The sequence below is a fragment of the Grus americana genome, chromosome 5 (assembly GCF_028858705.1).
Source record: "Grus americana isolate bGruAme1 chromosome 5, bGruAme1.mat, whole genome shotgun sequence".
Lineage (NCBI taxonomy): Eukaryota > Metazoa > Chordata > Aves > Gruiformes > Gruidae > Grus > Grus americana.
In genome coordinates, this window is record NC_072856.1 from 16,279,814 (window position 1) to 16,298,497 (window position 18,684).

Sequence of the window (18,684 nt, forward strand, 5' to 3'; positions counted from 1 at the left end):
ATCCAAGTACATCACCTCAGCATTTGAAAATCTCAGTATGTTACATCTACATTTGACATTGATACATTTATCAAACTTTCATCTCATAAAAAATAGGTATCACATTAGTTTGACAAGATATATTTTCCATAGCCACATACTCACTGCAAGCAACTATATTATCATCATTTAAACCTTTATTGATCAAAATTCATGTCAGCCACACGATTATTTTGGCCAAGGCAAATACCAGGCTGACAGGCCTATAATTATTTGAGTCATCTTGTTCAATCTTTTAAAATATCGGCAGGGCACTGTCTTTCAACCAGTCTTCTGAAACTTCCCTGACATTCTGGAAAATAAAAATTACCAACATCAAGAAACTAGAGAGCATTTTGGCCATCTCTCTTAAAACTCTGAAATGGAAATGTTTCAGCCTTGATTTTTAAAATTCTGCCTCTAGAGACTGAGTAAATGCTAGGGAATTTAGACTCTAGACTGAGTAAATTAAGGGAATCTCATCATTGTATGATACTTCTGCTTTTTCCCCAAATGCAAAGTAGAAATTATTACTAATGTAAAATTTGCCTTGCCAGGGTTTGATGTTTTGCCAATAGACATATTTAAGATGGTTTAGTATTGACAGTGCATAGTCTCCTGTATTTGTCTCTGAGAGCACACTGACCCACATTATTGCAGCTCTTTTCCTATCCCTCTTAGATGGAGCTGGTTATCCTGTGATGCAGTGGCTCATGGCAGGCTGCAGTCAGTGCCTTTATTATGTTGTGTTTCAGGGGAGTGGAGAGGATTTCCCACCTGTTGCACAGCCCTTAAGACCTCTTATTTCCAACTTGTTAATGACTGAGAAACAGTTACTGCAGCTTTTAATATAAAATGCCACTTTCACTCCTATGAGTCTACTTGATTCTTCCTAAATAAATTGTAACCATAGACATTGGAATCACACAACTTTTTCCATAAGGTTTCATACTGAAATATTTTGTTGCATCATGGCTTAAAGGAGAGAATTTTATTCTTTGATACAGACTACAAGGCAGTTGGCTAAACTAAACAAGGTGGGGAGGACAGAGATACTGTTGGTGACTTCATTAATTCATCTATCTTCCTGCTACTCAGTAAGATTACAACATTCCCACATGCACAGAACTCAGGTTTCCATCCTTCTACTGTTAAATCACATTTTTCCTTTTATTCTCACAGGGTGGTTCTGTAACAGCACACAGGAATCAAGACAGACAAAACAATTTTTCAAATAACATTTTATGAGCAGTGCTATATACTCATTATAACAAAGAATCAATACTTTAAAATAACTCCGGAAGACAGGAACACATTCTTTAGCACATTTGGAGAGTCACTGTGAAATACACTGATCAGAAATCCCTTTACAAGAGCTGTTTTCCTTCCAAATTATAAAATATTGCTCTAAATAATTTGCAGTTTTAAAATTCCAGCTTCATCTGATACAACAGTCTGTGCCACTAGATAGAATACAAAATTATAGAAACTCTGAAGAATGAAGCTTTAACATCTTTTATTAAAGTAGAAGCATTTTTGCAACAGATGAAAAGTACTACAGGTTAAATTCAGCAGCCCACCAGACTTCACCACTAATTACAAAACACCCACCTCTCATGAATTTTGAATTCAAAATGGCATCCCTCTTTAGATGAAGTCAAGAAGCAGCACTTCTCCCTATTGCAGAACTTTTCTGAGATCTGGTGCACTCATTTAACCTGAAGTGACATATGCAGCCCAGCTAAGAACAGTAACAACAATAAGTAAACTCCTTCCTGGATATTCTTGAACCTAATTAAACTGAAGCATCACTGCATGACAGCTAAAATCCACCTCATCTGCCTTGAGTTCTCAGGCCATCAACTTTCTGAAGTGCTTTACTCTCACCATGAATGTCACTGTGTGCAAGAGATTGAGAACTACTGCTCAAGCATCCTGTGAAGGAGGTAAAGTGTACATACTCATGCCTATACACGATGCTTACACACTGGCAAATACCGTAAGCGTTGGAGCTTGCCAGTAGCCAAAGTTTTTGCCATTCTGACTCGAGCACTCTCTGGCCAACATATCATTCCTGGACACAGAGCACTAGCCTGAGATCATATTCTCTTCAACGTCCACCAATGCACACAGGCTTTAACATTTACTGCTTTGCCCAGCCTCTACAGCATCTGCTCTAAATATAAGCTTCTGCCTCTTGACGGAGGTGGTATCTGTATGGCATGGCTGCCCTGCTATTACAATTTCACGTAACAATGGGAATCGAAGCATGTTGCTTCCAATGACTCCAAACACATTGAACCTCTGCAGTCAGGGAGCAGAAAAAAAGAAAAATATCTGATTTTCCATCTATTTCAATATATTGGAATATCATCTTCTGTGGCAGATTTCACCTCAAAAATAACTGAAGTGTTCCAAAGTATCACTTCAGTCCCAACTACCTGGCTAAAAAAACCCTGGAATGGCCATTTTAAGCAAATTGCCTTTTCAACCTAGTGCTGAAACGCTGTGGTACTTACTTGATACAGGAGACCTTGGTTAGTCATGATACCTTTAGAACCTCACAGCCTGAAAAATACTGGGATTAAAGAACTTAGTCTTATTTTGAATGCTATATTATCCAAGAAAAGACTTTTCACCTGTGAGTGAATTCCTGTTACATTGCAATACATTCATATCTTTTCAAATCACTACACCTTTGTCATCTTTGCATACAGCATGCAACCATTATTACAGAAAGCCTAAAAACTTTTTTTTTTTTTTTAAAGAGTTTGCATCTCTTTCCAGTTTCTCAGAAGAATATTTTGCAGGACTACTTCTGGAGATGGAAGTAATCCATTCCTGAGCTCAGGGGATCAAAATATTCCATAACTCAACTGCTGAGCATCACTTGACGTACATGTCAGAAGATTCCAGCCATTCATTCATGGCTGAATTCTTCACATCACTTGTATGAGGTGAAGCAATGCATCTGCAAATGCCATACAGACAAAAGAATCTTTACCATACACATTCATCTATTTTCTTCTTTTTCTGGATTACTATTCCTTTTTCCATTCGTTCTCTCCTTTCACCTCTGCAGTCTCCTACTTACTTTTCTTTCGATGTGCATATATATACATTCTGACATAAAGGACATCCTCCATTATCTGGTAAGTACTGCAGCCCACAAGTAAAAGAACTACTAAGCTAAGGTATTGGGGAAGACAGATTAATAAACCAGCAAATGGTGTGTGTATATGTTTGAGATCACTGGTAAGTGAAAACAAGGCAGTAAAATATTCTGCAGATTCTCCTGGTTGACTTTACTCTGTAGTCTGCAAGGGTAAAAAGATCTCCTAAAACTGAAAGGGAACAAGGACTGAAAATAAAAGGGAATGTAAAGTGTCTCTTTTTCCCTCCCACCTTTGAAAATCAGCAGGCTTTTTAAAACTCCACATATATTGTTTCCCCATTTTTCCTTCCCCTCCCCCCCCCCCAATTCCTCATTAAAACCAACAAATCTTGTGTGCAGGAGAAAACAGACTACAACTGCTAATTTACCCATACAGAGGAACATATTTAGCATATCCTTAAATTTATCGTTATTAGGAACATATATAAGCCCATACTTAGAAGCTAAGTTTCTATTTTGGACCTTCCTGAGTACGGAAGGCACTGCTAATTTTAAAACAAACAGAAATGTGAACAAGCTCAGAACCATGTTGCACCTTTAAAAAGAATAAAGTCAGTATATGACTGCAATCTACAGAGCGCACAAATTATGCTGCTTTAAAAATTATTTTAAGGAATGGTTTTCCATGTGCTTTTCTACACAGGCTCCCTCTTGACTAAAAGGGAGCTAAGAAACATCAAAGACTAAATTGTTCATGAGACTGCCTGAAGAAAAAGGTTCTTTCAGGTCAGCATGAAGGGTAATAACATTCACCTCAGCAATTAAGGAAATTGTTTCCATCTCTACAGGCATCAAGTCTCTTGAAAACTGAAGGAACAATGTATTCAACACAAACATGAATGAAATGTTGACCAGATTGAAAAAAAAGACTAAAAATATACTTGGATAACAAAAGACTCTTTTTGGAGGGGGGAAAAAATTGAGTAGCTAGGCAACGCATTAAAATTATTTCCCTGGCTTCCATTCAGATGCTGTCCAAGCACAGCTTCATTGTTTGGCATGTTGCTTGCATCTCCTCACGTCACCTTCATTCTCTCACTCAGATAACCTACAGATAAAAATATATAGAGCCCTATTCTAGGATTCAGCAATATTAACCCAGTAGCCAGCAGCAAAAACTGGGGCCTTTTTGATTCATAAAGGATTTTTAAAGCCCCTGTGAACTATAGAGCATAGAGAGGGTGAAAGCTTACATCAAACTGAAGCATATGACTCTTTCAAGTTCACTTACAAAGCAGGACATGTTCATTATCCATGGTGAGGGGGGCTTACCAGCCTACTGCGTCTGCATGCTCCCACAGGAAGACAGTGCAACAGAGGAAAGGGAATGCTGAATCTGAAATTCATTTCATCAGCCTAATGTATTTTAGATTAATTACAGAAAATTATTTCCCACTTCACTTCCACATCAACGAGTTTCTTTGCTTCTCAGGTCTCTTTAATGCACAATATTTGTCCCCTTCAGACATCTGCCATTAAAGCACAGCCAGCACAGGAGTGCGCACATCTCAAACTTGCATAATATATATTTGCAGAATATATATGAGGAAAGAAAAAAAATAACATTATCCAGGTGAAACTGCAGAAGGGGATTCTGGTTGATGGAACCCCCCCAGCACTCTCTCAATGTAGCAGAAACAGCACTATCAAGCAGATGGGGATGATATTATTATTATTATTTTGGTTTAAGAGAGTGCTGACATTTTATGGTTACAAATCAGGAATATCCAGCTCACTGCCCAGAGACATGGATTAGGGCTCCTGCTGATGAATCTTTTCAGCCCACCTTTCTGGCATCCCTTGCATGCTCCTTTTCCAAGCACTCGCCCACTGTGCAGCACGCATCTTTTCCAGTCTTCTTCCACTGCTCATCACTGCTGCCTCACTGACACAGGAAAAAAAGGCTCCTCTCCCTCTGCAGAACAAGAAACAGGACATACCCTGCCCTACTGTTATGCTGCTGCCTACCTCTGCAAATCATCCTGGATTATGACCACAGAGCAACAGACAAACTGAGCTGCAGCAAGACATCAGCATCCCTTCCATTTTCATCATGGTTCTGTCTTATTAGGCAATATGCCTAAACTAATAGCAAACTAAAAGCAAAATAGGAAGGATGAGTTTGAGAAGGGAGGCCTTATCAGCCTTTGCTACCTTCAAAGCTACCAAAAATGGGGGGAGGCACTTGTAAAGGCAATGCTTTTCCACGCTGCAGTATCTAGCAGCCAGACTTTGCTAAACACACACAGCACACACACAATAGACAGTTGCCCTAGAAACGGCATCGCAGGGAAATTTTTCAGTAAAGCTAGTCGCTTTCTACCAACATTACTTTCAGATTAACACTTAGCACAGATATCTGTATGGATCAGACAACATTTTGCATCTGTCTTGAACATGCCTGCATGAAATGCTGTGATGGCCACACCGCAGGGAAGAATAAGGCACTCCACAAGTTTACCAGGGAATTCTGGCTCTTAAACCATCCAGCACACTATATGACAGCTACAGCTTGCAAGCTAATGTATTGTCACCTCACAACAGAATAAAACTGTTATCTGTTGTAATCAAATGTTCTTTAATCTTTTGTTTGTTTTCTTAAAAATTGCTAGCTTTAAAGAAAGATCTACAGCACATTTCTGCCACAAATTTCTCTGAAACAAGAGACTTAAGATTCTAATACTGATCACCACCTCCAAAAATATCCCAAGCAGAAAATAAAAAATAAACCCAGAAACCATCTATACTGCTTATTTTTTTACACATACTTTTATCCTGTCATTAACACCATTAAAAGGCAGTGAAAGTATGTGGTGCAGCATGTGTCTTGAAAAAAATTTGGTCACAAAATAATCACTTGAATAATTTCCAAGCTTAAACTACACCAGTTAGTTTACCTTGTTTCATTTGGTCCCCCTAGTTTTTCAGATAAAAAAACCCACATTAATTTCCCCCTTCCCCAAGATGCAAGAAATTTCTTCTCAAACACTTAAGCTGTGATCAATTGTCACTCCCAAACAAAAAATAAAGAATAAGGACTTGTTCAAAACATAAAACAAACCCTCCAAAAAACGCTTCCTCATCAGCTCTTTCTACTTAAAGGATGAACAAGTCTTAAACTTTGGCCTTTTCAAGTTTTGGCACGCAATCTCTTTTGACTAGAGAGCTGCAAAAGTAATCCTCTGCATAATCAAACGGCAAGACAGAACTGTTTCACAACTTGCTCACAGGACACAAACATCCTAAAAAAGAAGTTGGCAAATAATCAAAACTAATCAAATTAAATAGGACTGTTTCTAAATTTATGTCTTGCCATCTATAAAGACAAAGATGTATTTCAAGAACATACTGTTATGACAAACAATAGTAATTTCAGCATCAATTGTGTACATATAGTTCCAGCCAAATGGCTGTCACACCATACCAGATAGCTTCATTAGAAAAGAACGCTTCAGGCTCCACTAGAAGACAGGCAGTTCAGAAACTGTATGCTACTGAGAGCTGCAAAGATCCAATTATATGTCCAAATCTTGGCAGTTTGGGGAAAAGAATCATGTTAAGCCCTGATAAGTTGTAGAAAACCTTCAGATTTCTTGGCCCTCTGTTAATAAAGGATGTTGCAAAATAGGTATTTAGCTTTACCTCTGGAAGAACAGGCAAAGCATAAGACAAAAGGAGCTACTGAGACAATTTAAGCAGGACCAAGCTGAATCCTCCACCATATAAAATCATGACTGAGTATCCTAAGGGATTTTTTTAAAAGCCCCCAACTATTCCTGTTGCAGGAATAATTTGGGTAAAGGTCTCCAGCTTGAATTAAGAAAATATGACTACATAATCACACTTGTCCCTGTGCTCTTAAAAACTTTACATATATGTAAAACAGAACCAAATCTCAGAAGCAACACTAGAAAAGGACACACAAAACAACTGCTTTAAGAAGATTCTCTTCACCTAGTTGGAGGGGGCTTTCTAGGGAATTCAGGAAAGGATTACTATTTTCTTTTTCTTTTAAGACATGTACCTTTTGCTTATCCTGCTGTCCTTCAAAGTGGGTTCTGCAAAGGATTCCCAGCCATCAGAGCTGCATAAGACTAACTATTCCAAGACTCTCCTGGGGCAGAATCAGACAGGTGTCCACATACTGTAAAGATAATTTCTGACTTCAAACCAGCTTTCTTGGGATGCTCCAAATCAAAGGAGCAGAACTTCACGCAAAAGGGAAGGATGATCTAACAGAAAATGCCTGGGATGGCAATTCAAAGAACCTAGCTCAAGTCTCAGATCAGCCAGAGCACAGCATTAACTCAGGCAAACCAACCAAGCTGGTGCCTCCGCTCCATGGCTGTGGAATACCAGCAGCGCTGCTTCTGAAGCATTTCCATATGAGGCACTTGAGCAGTGTCACTGCAGTCACCAAAGGAGAACCTATACAGATCAGGAGCAATTAATTCCTAAACATGCATTCGGAAGCACATAATAAATTCCTTAACAGCGTTTTTTTCTTCTCTTTTAAAGAACCAAACATGTTTTGTTTTCAGCCACTCATTTACAGAGAGTTAGAGGTGATAAGGTTTAAGGCTCTTTCACTGCCAATAAAATAATGCTAAAATAATGCCCACTTTCAAACCTGCCAGCTGTTTTGATCGAGGCCTTACAATTCACTTGCAGTCCCAGTCTACATCAAGGGCAGCAACCTCCCAGGTCCCACTTTCCAAAGTGCCTTCTCACAATCACCAACCTTCACTCACCTCTCAGACTACTCACAGCTGAAGATGTTTCACCCAGGAAAAAACCAAACCAACCAAAACCAACCCATAAGCTGTTGAACAAATTTTAAATTAGCTATTTGAAGCATCAAAAAATTGTAACGTGGTTATTAACAGCCCTTTGTTAAAGGATCATTTTTATGTTTCCACTTCTCTGTTCATCTGAAAGTTTTTGTGCATCTTCAAAAATGAACTCAGTATGAAATCAAATACAGAGCTTCAGGATAGCAAAAAATCCTAGAAGAAATTGATGTTAAAGAAGCACGACTAAGTACTAAGCTTGGTTTGTTTCTGTTGCTGTTTTTAAAATCACAGGCACTGAGATATTGAATTAAGGCTTAGTATGGAAGACAACCTACCTCTTACAATGGAAGACATCTTTAATGAATAAAACTAGAAGGAAATAAAGCAAAAGCTAACTCTTGGCAGGGCTGGGGGAAGGGGAAGAAGGTAGCCTTTTGTTATGTACATTGCCAGTGGCCTTAATATCGGGAACATGAGAACAATACAAATAAGATTTGTTGGGGAGAAAAAAAAAAAACCTCATCATCTATTATCATCAACACCTCCACAGAAGAAAATCTGAAAGGAGGACTGTTGTGATTTTCAATTAGGAGAACAGGAATAGCCTTACCTTATTTCAGATACTGTAGAATATTAACAGTAAATGCAGAATCATGACACCAGGTATTTGCATATTAAGTTATCTACTGCATTTAAATCTAGATATATTAGAAATTCTTTTCTTCTGAGAGAAGAGAACAAGTAACTTGATTCCCTTTCTCCTCAGAACTTCTGACCAGTTAAGGACTGTCTGGAAGTCTTTCGCCTCTAGCCTAAATAAGACAGTGTTCCTCATCACTCAAACACACATCCTAAAAGCAAAATACAAGAAAGAGAAATGTTAGCTTATAACAGAAGTCTGCCACTCCTACTCACATATTTATAGCATTAGGGTGGAGCATAAGGGTAGTAGAATTTAAAATAACGATAAGGATATTGAGGACTCTGAAGTCAAGTAATCAGAAGCGGAAGCATACTAGGCACAAGCAAAAATGTAGTCTAACTATCCCACTGTCTGTGAAAGCCATCTACACATTAATAGTGTCCAAATGATGTACTGCCAATACAGTTTAATACAGCAGTTTTGAAGAGTAAGAGTTCGCATCCAAAATCGGAGCGGAAAGGGTTGTATGTGAGTTATGGGAGAAATTCCAAGTCTATAGGGCCTGAAATTACAAATTGCATTAGAAAAATTTGTAATTGGCCATATAAGTTTTCAAACAGACTGTTTTAGTTGCAACGTCAGAAACACCACTTACAGAACATCTGAAGCACTGGGAATACCATCATCTCTATTAGTAACTAAAGTTAAATTATTTTAAGATATACTGGGCCAACACAGTGTTATGGTAAGTGTTCTTATGACAAGTTTTTGCTGAGAACAAGGGTTTGCATCTCTGAATTCAAACTGATGCTAAGCTCCTTGAGGAAAGTCTTGGTTTTAATATGGATTTTTCAAGTTCTTGACAGGTGGTCTTTAAGGCATCAAGATTGTATTTTTTAATCTGAAAGACAACAGTTAGTAAACCTATACATAGAGGGGTTTTTAAAAAAAAAGAAAAATAAGATAAATTCTGTGAAACACACCATTTTTTACTACAATAAGAAAAACAAGGGAGGAATTTGCATAATTCAGCATGCAAGCACAATCTTAAACTAAAAGCCAATTGTTAACTCAGGAATTTAGCAGAGGAATTTCCAAAAAACAGACATTAGAAGTATGACCCCTTTTTTTTTTTTTTTTTTTTTTTTTTTTAAGATGAAATGAACCTGAAAATTTATTTTCAGAGGCAAGTTCTTGAAGAACTACTTCTGGCATGCTAATATTTGAAAGAAAATTGAGAACGGTTTCCGTCAGCAATCAGAAGGGCATATCCACACATTCATTCTTACATCCACATGTCTATTATGCAATCTGTGTCACCCCAGTCCCAGACAGCACATTTCAGACAGACTTTTCATAAAGGATGCCGGCTGGGCCTCAGAAGACCCGGATGCAGTGACTGAGGCATGCCATGCAGCCTCAAACTTCAGCTCAGGAAGTATAGGACGAACATACTGTTACCTACTCCATGGCAAGCCTGGAGAGGTTCATTTTAAAAAGAAAATAAAAAAGCCACAAAAAAACCCCATGTCCTCAAAAGACGCAGACTTCTGAAGCACCTCACTACAGGTCTGCCTGCAATATTGTCAAGGGATCTAGTCTTTCCAGAGGGAAAGCCAAAGAATAAGATTTTTCTTTTTTTTAAATGAGGTCTGATTAAAATTTAACACAGTTAACTAACATATCGAGGAGCTCAAATAGCCTACTTTTAAAAATGATGGTAAGTGGAAATTGCAAGATGAGCAGCATCCTTAACAATCGGCTTCTTTAGGTGTCTAAAACAGTGCAATGGAGTATGATTTATGCCAGAGTTTTAAAAATCTGGGCTATTACCTGTTCATTCCCTATCCAGGCTGTCACAACACACTGCACAAACGTGACGGGGTTTGGGTGTCTTTCATTATAGTAGTACTATTTTAAAACAAAATTTCTGTTCAAAAGACTTTGACCAAGCTAGTAATCGTAATCAGCAAAATGCCACTCAGGAGAAAGTCTACTTTATGAGTGACCCAACTACAGACCTCAGGAACGAGACAGGACAAGCAGCCAAAGTCCAGAAAGCGGGCAAAGACCACATGTAGTCTCACCTTCTCCTTTGGTTACCACATTAGTTCCATACCCATGATTAAAAGCAAAAGACGAAAAGCCTTGAGGGCCTAGCAACACCTTCACTTGGTATTTAAGCATAAATAGCACGTAAGGCACTACGTGATCTTGTCCACGGCCTGTGGTACACGCTGTAAATTGTCTTTTGAAGGTGAAGTCATTTCCCTTTGGGGTGAAAGCCAGGGAATGTTGTCATTGCTGCAGTCAGCATGCACTTGCTTACCCCTCTGTGTTTATGCTGTTGCAAGTCTTGTGATCTGGAATAGCTTACAGCACTATATAAATGCAGAATCGGATAGGTTAGAAAAATCTGTTTGACACAATATGTGAAAGCAGGGCAGAATGTGAACCATGAGGTGTTTAATCAATTCCCAGAGCAGCTGATTCTGTAAAGCAGCAGTGACACAGAGCATTGCCCATTTCAGTAATCTGCACTGGGAAATCCACAGGATTTATCTGCAATGACCATAGATGGGAAGGGAGTTCTTTTTTATTTTGATTGCTCTGAATTATCACAGTGGAATTGCTCTCAGATTTAAACATATAACTAATGCTGACAGAGTCCATGATTTTTGAGATATTCAGTTCCCTAAACTGTCTATACCACTACAGTAACTGAAGGTGTCTCAGTCTGAGGCATTATCATGAGGCATTAGACAAGGGGTAATGGCCTTCAGCTGAAAGAGAGTAGATTTAGGTTAGATATTAGGAAGAAATTCTTCACTGTGAGGGTGGTGACGCACTGGAACAGGTTGCCCAGAGAAGTTGTGGAAGCCCCATCCCTGGAAGTGTTCACAGCCAGGCTGGATGGGGATGTGAGCAACCTGGTCTAGTGGAGGGTGTCCCTGCCCCATGGCAGGAGGGTTGAAACTAGATGATCTTGAAGGTCCCTTCCAACCCAAACCATCTATGATTTATTCTCCTGTCTTTGAAATGCTATTAACGTTATCATTCATGTATTATACAGACTGAAAATTATGGCACTGAGGATGACTTTTTTGCATATCCAAGTTGCTTACAAACCAAAGTCCCATTTTCAAAAGCATTTTTCAATAGCATTCTACGTGCATGTCAAAAACACCGACTCTTCAGTGGTCTGAGGATTCCACACAACTGATTTGCCTACAGTCACAATAAGAACAAGTTACTGGCAGAATAGTCACTTGCCCTGTCTTCATGCTGTACCAATGTGAATGTATTATTTCTGCACAACAATTCAAGCCAAGATTAATGAAAGTGGATTAAAAATATATGATCATGCCCTCCACATTGCTCTGCTTTTCTCAGCACAGCGTGTTGGGTTTGCGTGGCAAGGTTTTGGTAGCAGAGGGGGCGGGGCTACAGGGGTGGCTTCTGTGAGAAGCTGCTAGAAGCTTCCCCTGTGTCTGACAGAGCCAATGCCAGCCGGCTCCAAGACGGACCTGCCACTGGCCAAGGCCAAGCCAATCAGCGCCTCTGTGATAACATATTTAAGAAGGAAAAAAAAACAGTTAGAGAGAGCTTTTGCAGCCAGAGAGAGGAGTGAGAAGATGTAAGAAACTCTGCAGACACCAAGGTCAGTGAAGAAGGAGGGGGAGGAGGTGCTCCAGGTGCCGGAGCAAAGATCCCCCTGCAGCCCGTGGTGAAGGCCATGGTGAAGCAGGCTGTCCCCCTGCTGTCCCTGGAAGAAGGGATGAGGGGGTGTAGAGATTCCACCTGCAGCCCATGGAGGACCCCACGCCGGAGCAGGTGGAGGCACCTGAAGGAGGCTGTGGCCCATGGGAAGCCCACGCTGGAGCAAGCTCCTGGCAGGACCTGTGGCCCCATGGAGAGAGGAGCCCACGCCAGAGCAGGTTTGCTGGCAGGACTTGTGACCCCGTGGGGGACCCACGCTGGAGCAATCTGCTCCTGAAGGTCTGCACCCCGTGGGAGAGACCCGTGCTGGAGCAGTTCGTGAAGGACTGTAGCCCATGGGAGAGACTCACGTTGGAGAAGTTTGTGAAGGACTGTCTCCTGTGAGAGGGACTCCATGCTGGAGCAGGGGAACGATGAGAGGAGTCCTCCCCCTGAGGATGAAGAAGCGGCAGAAACAACGTGTGATGAACTGACCGTAACCCCCATTCCCCGTCCCCCTGTGCCGCTGAGGGGGGGCGGAGGTTGAAGCCGGGAGTGAAGTTGAGCCCGGGGAAGATGGGAGGGGTGGGGGGAGGTGTTTTAAGATTTGATTTTACTTCTCATTCCTCTACTCTGTTTTGCTTAGTAATAAATTAGATGAATTTCCTCTCTAAGTTCAGTCTGTTTTACTCGTGACAACAATTAGTGAGGGCTTTCTCCCTGTCCTTATCTCGACCCATAAACTTTTCGTTGTACTTTTTCTCCCCTGTCTAGTGAACGAGGGGAGTGATAGAGCGGCTCTGGTGGGCACCTGGCCCCCAGCCACACACAGAATGGCTGCAAGCGTGCCACCTCCCTCTTTCATCATGCCTCAGAGATCCAAAGCTTAAGACAGACAAGGTAGCAAGCCATAAGCTACCTTCTATCTCTTTTTTTTTTTATTTTAACCTAATCAATGGCAATCCTTCCACTTAAGTCAACAAGTGTTTGTATATACACCCTCCACCAATGCAGTGGAAGCTTCAGGGGAAGCTGAGAACATAAGAACCTTGCAGGCCTTGGCACCTAAAGCCTGAAGGCCTCTGAACTCAATCCTCCTCCTTTTTCTGTATTAATAATGGATTCATACCACAAAAGATTCCTGAAAAACATTCCCTTTTACTATGAACCTTTCTCAATTGAAAAACAGACAACTACCTTTCTGGTTTACTTCCTACTCTTTAGGTCTCAAAACTCAAGTAAATCTCAAGAATAAAACAAAGTGAAAGGTATTCCTTCCAACACAAACCAAATATAATCAAAACAATTATGCCTAAGGATAATACACAGATTTGTTTTTTCTATTCAATTAATATCCCCTGCTTTAGATCTTTTCTTATGGTCACGACAGAGATGAACATGCAGTATACCAAAAGACTTATAAAATGGACTATTTTGAGCCATAGTAATTAAGCTCCACAGAGACAAAGGCAGGCAGCAGAGAAGACAGAAGAACTTTAAAATTATATTTTTGGTTCGTTTCACCATTCTCTCCTACACTTCAGCAAAAATTCTTATAACCTTTTCCCCCCACATCCCCTTTCTTCTGTGTTTATCATTCAATCTATGTAGTTTCCACTTTTTGGGTAATTTTGGCAGGACCCACTGGTTGCTTAGAGATGCTTCATTTTTTTATTGCTCCGTTTCTGTTTGTACTGTAATTTCATTCTGAATGTCACCTCCAGCAAGACTAAATTTGCAAGTGAAGCAAGATATGCTCCAGAAAAGCCTTTTTAAATAACCATGCCAAGGTCTACAGAGCAGCACACTACATGCCTTTTTTTTCTCTCCTACATCTGAAAAGTGTATGAAAGACTCCTTAGCAACATTTAACATCGTCTCACACGAACCAGCAAGCATGTCTCCAGCAGTCTGCCTTACAGGACAGGATGGTTTTGACCTCTGATGTTGAAAGAATGTTTTTGTGGACATTTTTGTGCAGAGAAAGAAAAAGTAAAGTGAGCACTGCCAAAATTGCCCAGCAAAACAAGTGTGTATAGTGAGGGGAAGCGAAAGAATAAATGCAGCAGCATCTTTAGTTCCCAGACATGCCCACTATCCTAACCACATCCTCAGCCAATCTCCTATGTTTTGTAAGACAGTGCCATGCTGTGGACACTCTGCTCTGTTGCTACTGCACTCTGCAGTCTCTGCAGGTACAGTAGGCCTGTTTCCTGACCCACTTTCCTCACCAATCTCTATTTAGCTCTACGCTAGTGATGCTCCTGGCATGACAATCAGATACTGCAGCCTGCAGTGCAGTTCGTTACAACACATTCGCAAGCTCCTAGTAAATTCAGTGGAAAAGTACTGTATCAACGAAGCCTAATTAAACTGAAGTCATTTTCATAAACTTACGTCAAATGCAACAACAACAGATAAGTGTTCAAGAGATTTAAAAAATGCCTTTTTATTCTAAATCTACTAAATCTGCTAGGCATAAAGTAAATCCAAAAGATCTTTTCTACTCAAGGGCTGCCAAAGGAAAAAGCTATTAGAGCCAATACCTTTTCTCTGGATTACCTAATCAATCTTATAACTTGTGCCACTTAAAACCTGCCACAATTCCTCCCACTGTCATTTATTTCTCACTAGAGAAGGGCTCCACACCTTAATGTCCAGTGGAACTGTAAACTTAATCTCACTACAGCTATTAAAATTATCTTCTTACATGCACTAGAACCAAATTCCTCCCTCACACACAGCTACCTGCAATTAACTTCAGATTTTACTTGCACATACACGTACGAGGTTTGGGGACATTCAGCAGTATACCAGACAGCTAGGAGTATTCTGGCTCCAAAGTTAAGATCTAATATGTGAATATCTGAGACCAAGTAATCAGAGGTTGATCATATTCCATTAATCTACAAAAAACCCCCAGTTACCTCCTTTCCTTTATGGGGAAATACTGTAACAAATGGCCATAACCTGGGCCTCAGTTAAAAATTCCAATTGCCAAGCCCATAGGTTATAGGGTAGTAATCCACCATACTACAAATCTATACTTCCTTCCTGGGCACTTAAGTTAACTGTAGAGTTCTGCAGTGAATATAGCCAATGTGGGCACACCATATGCATGTGAAGTGTGTTGTTAATGTTTTGCATGTAGAAGGCAGTGAGATATGAAATATGTAAGGGTCTTACTAACTCCCTCTGGCAAGACACTGTTTCTATTCAGTGGAGTATTTTTGTACTTGCAAAACTCAGGTCCTTATCAAAAACAAGTTTTGAGAGTTATTCACAATCATTACATCAAAACATTTTAAATTACTCATCTTAAGAATAGAAATACTGAATCTGAAACATTCTAAAACCAGCACAAACTTATGTTTAGCATTGATGATAAATAAAAGCAGCAGCAGAAAATTAAGTATGGCAACATCAAATGGTTCATAAGACACAGACATTTTGGGGCAACAAATGCCTTACAGGTGTGGATCATTTATAGAGGATATTACATAAGGGAGGGAGCATGAGGAACAGTTATTTACAAAACAGTCCCAGTGTACACTATGGACAACCACAAATTCAGTCCTTTACAGGAGTTTATTCATGTGCAATGCAGTCAGTTTTGCTGGTGAGCAAGAACTATTACTAAAAAAATTCTTGTAGCTTGGCACATGCCACAAAAACTGACAGTTTTTTGCACTTGCACTATCACACTATTTTACTGAATCAACTAAAGATTCCCAAAAACAGACCCCAAAGTGCTTATGTAAAATCTCTGCAACAAGTAGTCTGATTATCCATTAAGTAGGGTGATACCAGCCAACAGCAAGAGAAAACAAAATTAAACATCCATCAGAATGTGCAATTCATCCAAATTTTATACCACAGGCACCTATAAATATATGAGTCATTATAATAATGTACAAGGTAATTATATTTCATCACTCATTACCTTGACCCGAGGAGGACCTCTCATGTTCAAATGGAAGATGCAATCCAGACTTGCATTTTTATGACTAAGGAACCCTGCGAGAAGCATAGCTTACATAAAGCAACACCCTTAGACCAGCAGCTCTGTAGACACAGAAGAAACTCAACATCCTAAACCTACCGTAGACCTTACCTTTTACCCGCCAGTGGCCTACATCACCACCAACAATAAGCAGCCTGCCCCTTAGACTAGAACCCTCAACCTTGGGCTAGATAACGTACTCTTCACTCACACCAAGTATTTCACATTTAAATCCGAGACAAGCAGACAGAATTCAAACAGGACTCTTCAGGAAGGACAGATTTAGGACAGTTGTTAGTGACAGATCCATCATAACTCACAGACACCTGGCAAACAGAGAAGGTATTTAGAGGTACATAGCTACTTTGATGCTACCTATGGGCAAGTCTCAACAACCAAACTAAGAAATTATTTTGCTGCCTTGTTATTTATTAAAGAGATGATAGGATCACCCTCAGGGCAGTCCCAAGGCAGAGTCTGGCAAAGCAGAGATCCTCTTGACAGTCTTTCCCTAGGATTAAATTTTACATCTCATTTGATTTTAGCTTACTGAGCCATGGACCACAAAACTAAACCTACACCTTCGCAAGTCACTTCTCCAACCTCATGTCTACTCAATTCAAGTAGAGAATACATAGTGAGGCCTGGGAGTTTAGGAAGAGTAAATGAATTACTATATTGGATCAACCCTCTCCAGCGACAGGTGTTTTACAGGCACATAACAGAAACCCTCACTAGACAGTTACAGATTAACCTGCAAAGTCCATTTTTAGGGTCCATAAAAGTTTATATCCTTTCAAGAGACTATAGAGACTGTTTGCTTTTTCTATGTGAACTTGCAAATTCTCAATATTAGCATTCAAACACTGATTGAGCCCTGCTATGATGTATTTTCTTATCAAAAGTATTTGTTATTGTTGAGTTTGGTTTTGTTTTTTAATCAAAACAAAAGCTCTCTAGGAATCCAAGGCTCTAATCTCAATTGTTACTGCTTGAACATCTGTTAAAAAAATTGGGGCTGTAAAAGTAGAATGGATTCTGGTTTACACGGAAAACTACATAACTAATAGATACCTGGCAAATCAAGAAAGCACTTTAGGGGATATAATCTAAGATCCAACTGTTAAATTGCTTCTTAGTCCCAGAGCATGGAGTCAGAGAAAAACCACAAAAAGAAACACTAGTTTCAATGGTTACTTTCAATGTTACTGTGTTTAGTAGGCCCACTCTTGGTTGATTTGCAAATCCACACATGCCCATGGGAGTGGGATCTCAGATCGTTTGGCATCATGGCAGATTTCCAGTTCTTGGCAGGAGGGTTGTTTTTCTCCATGAATCAGCAACTGTCCATCACACTACAATCTGTGAAATGAAAAACCCACCTCATCAGCATAAATTATACACATGTATGTGTGTATACATCAGAGAGGACTTTTTGGTCTCTATATATAGCGCACATGCGAGGATTGCCATTTGCAGAGACAAGCACGTACATAATCCTTAAAGCCAACCACACAACTAAGCAACTTCTCTCGCCTTCTGCAGTCTTACAATGCTTTGAAAACACAGCACATTTGCACTGTAAGTTTTTAAATGTTACAGTAAAGAACAAAAACATCAACCCATCCTATTTACTGCTTTCTCCCCATCAACAGGCAACTCCAAGTACCAACCCTACTGTGGTCAACTGCAGAACAACCAACCGTTTGCCTGCTGCTGAAAAGCAAGCTACATTTGCATTTTCAGATAATGCTTACCAGCAAATGCATTCTAAACACCCATCAGCAAGGAAAACAAGAAGCAAATAAGTTATGTTTGAAACATCTTCCTGAAACATGCTCCAGAATTTTAACAGCTCTCTATAATACAGATAATACTTCCAAACATGATAGCAAATGAGATGAATGCTGCCCCAGTAAAATGAACTTGGTCTCAGAAGCACTCTGACAAGCAAACCATGTAGTTTGGAAATATATTACAGAAAAGCATGTACTAATAATTCCTCCTTTTATTCTTTCTGTGTCTGTGTCTCTGCCTGATACACAAGAGATTGCAGTATTCTTATTGTACAGCATTACTGTGCTAACATTAAATAACAACAGATTTGTTGGCTCAAAAATGCCACTTTTTAAAGGAGGCAGGAGGACTACTACAATGATCAGAAATTCACTGTTAAATTCAAGAATCAGCGTTCCTTCCCCCCCACACCAATGATTCACGATGTAAACTGCTAGCAAAATTATAACCTGATCCACTGGATGAAGTAGTTCAGCAGAATGCCTGGCTCCTCATTGTTTCCTCTATTTGAATTATATGTCCAGAGCATTGCAAAATTTACCAAAACCATCTCTCT

The 18,684-nt window shown here is 39.8% G+C and overlaps 1 protein-coding gene across 9 annotated transcripts in view; it reads right to left on the reverse strand.

The window, feature by feature from the left end:
- SERGEF (secretion regulating guanine nucleotide exchange factor) overlaps positions 1-18,684 on the reverse strand; it is a 167,821-nt gene that overhangs the window by 82,166 nt on the left and 66,971 nt on the right. The window contains exon 10 of one of the 9 annotated variants that reach the window (XR_008577217.1): positions 17,529-17,693. The exons of the other annotated variants lie outside the window; for them this stretch is intronic. The gene's annotated coding sequence lies outside the window, so the exon portion shown is untranslated. The remainder of the gene's footprint in view (positions 1-17,528; positions 17,694-18,684) is intronic. 9 annotated transcript variants of the gene reach the window in all.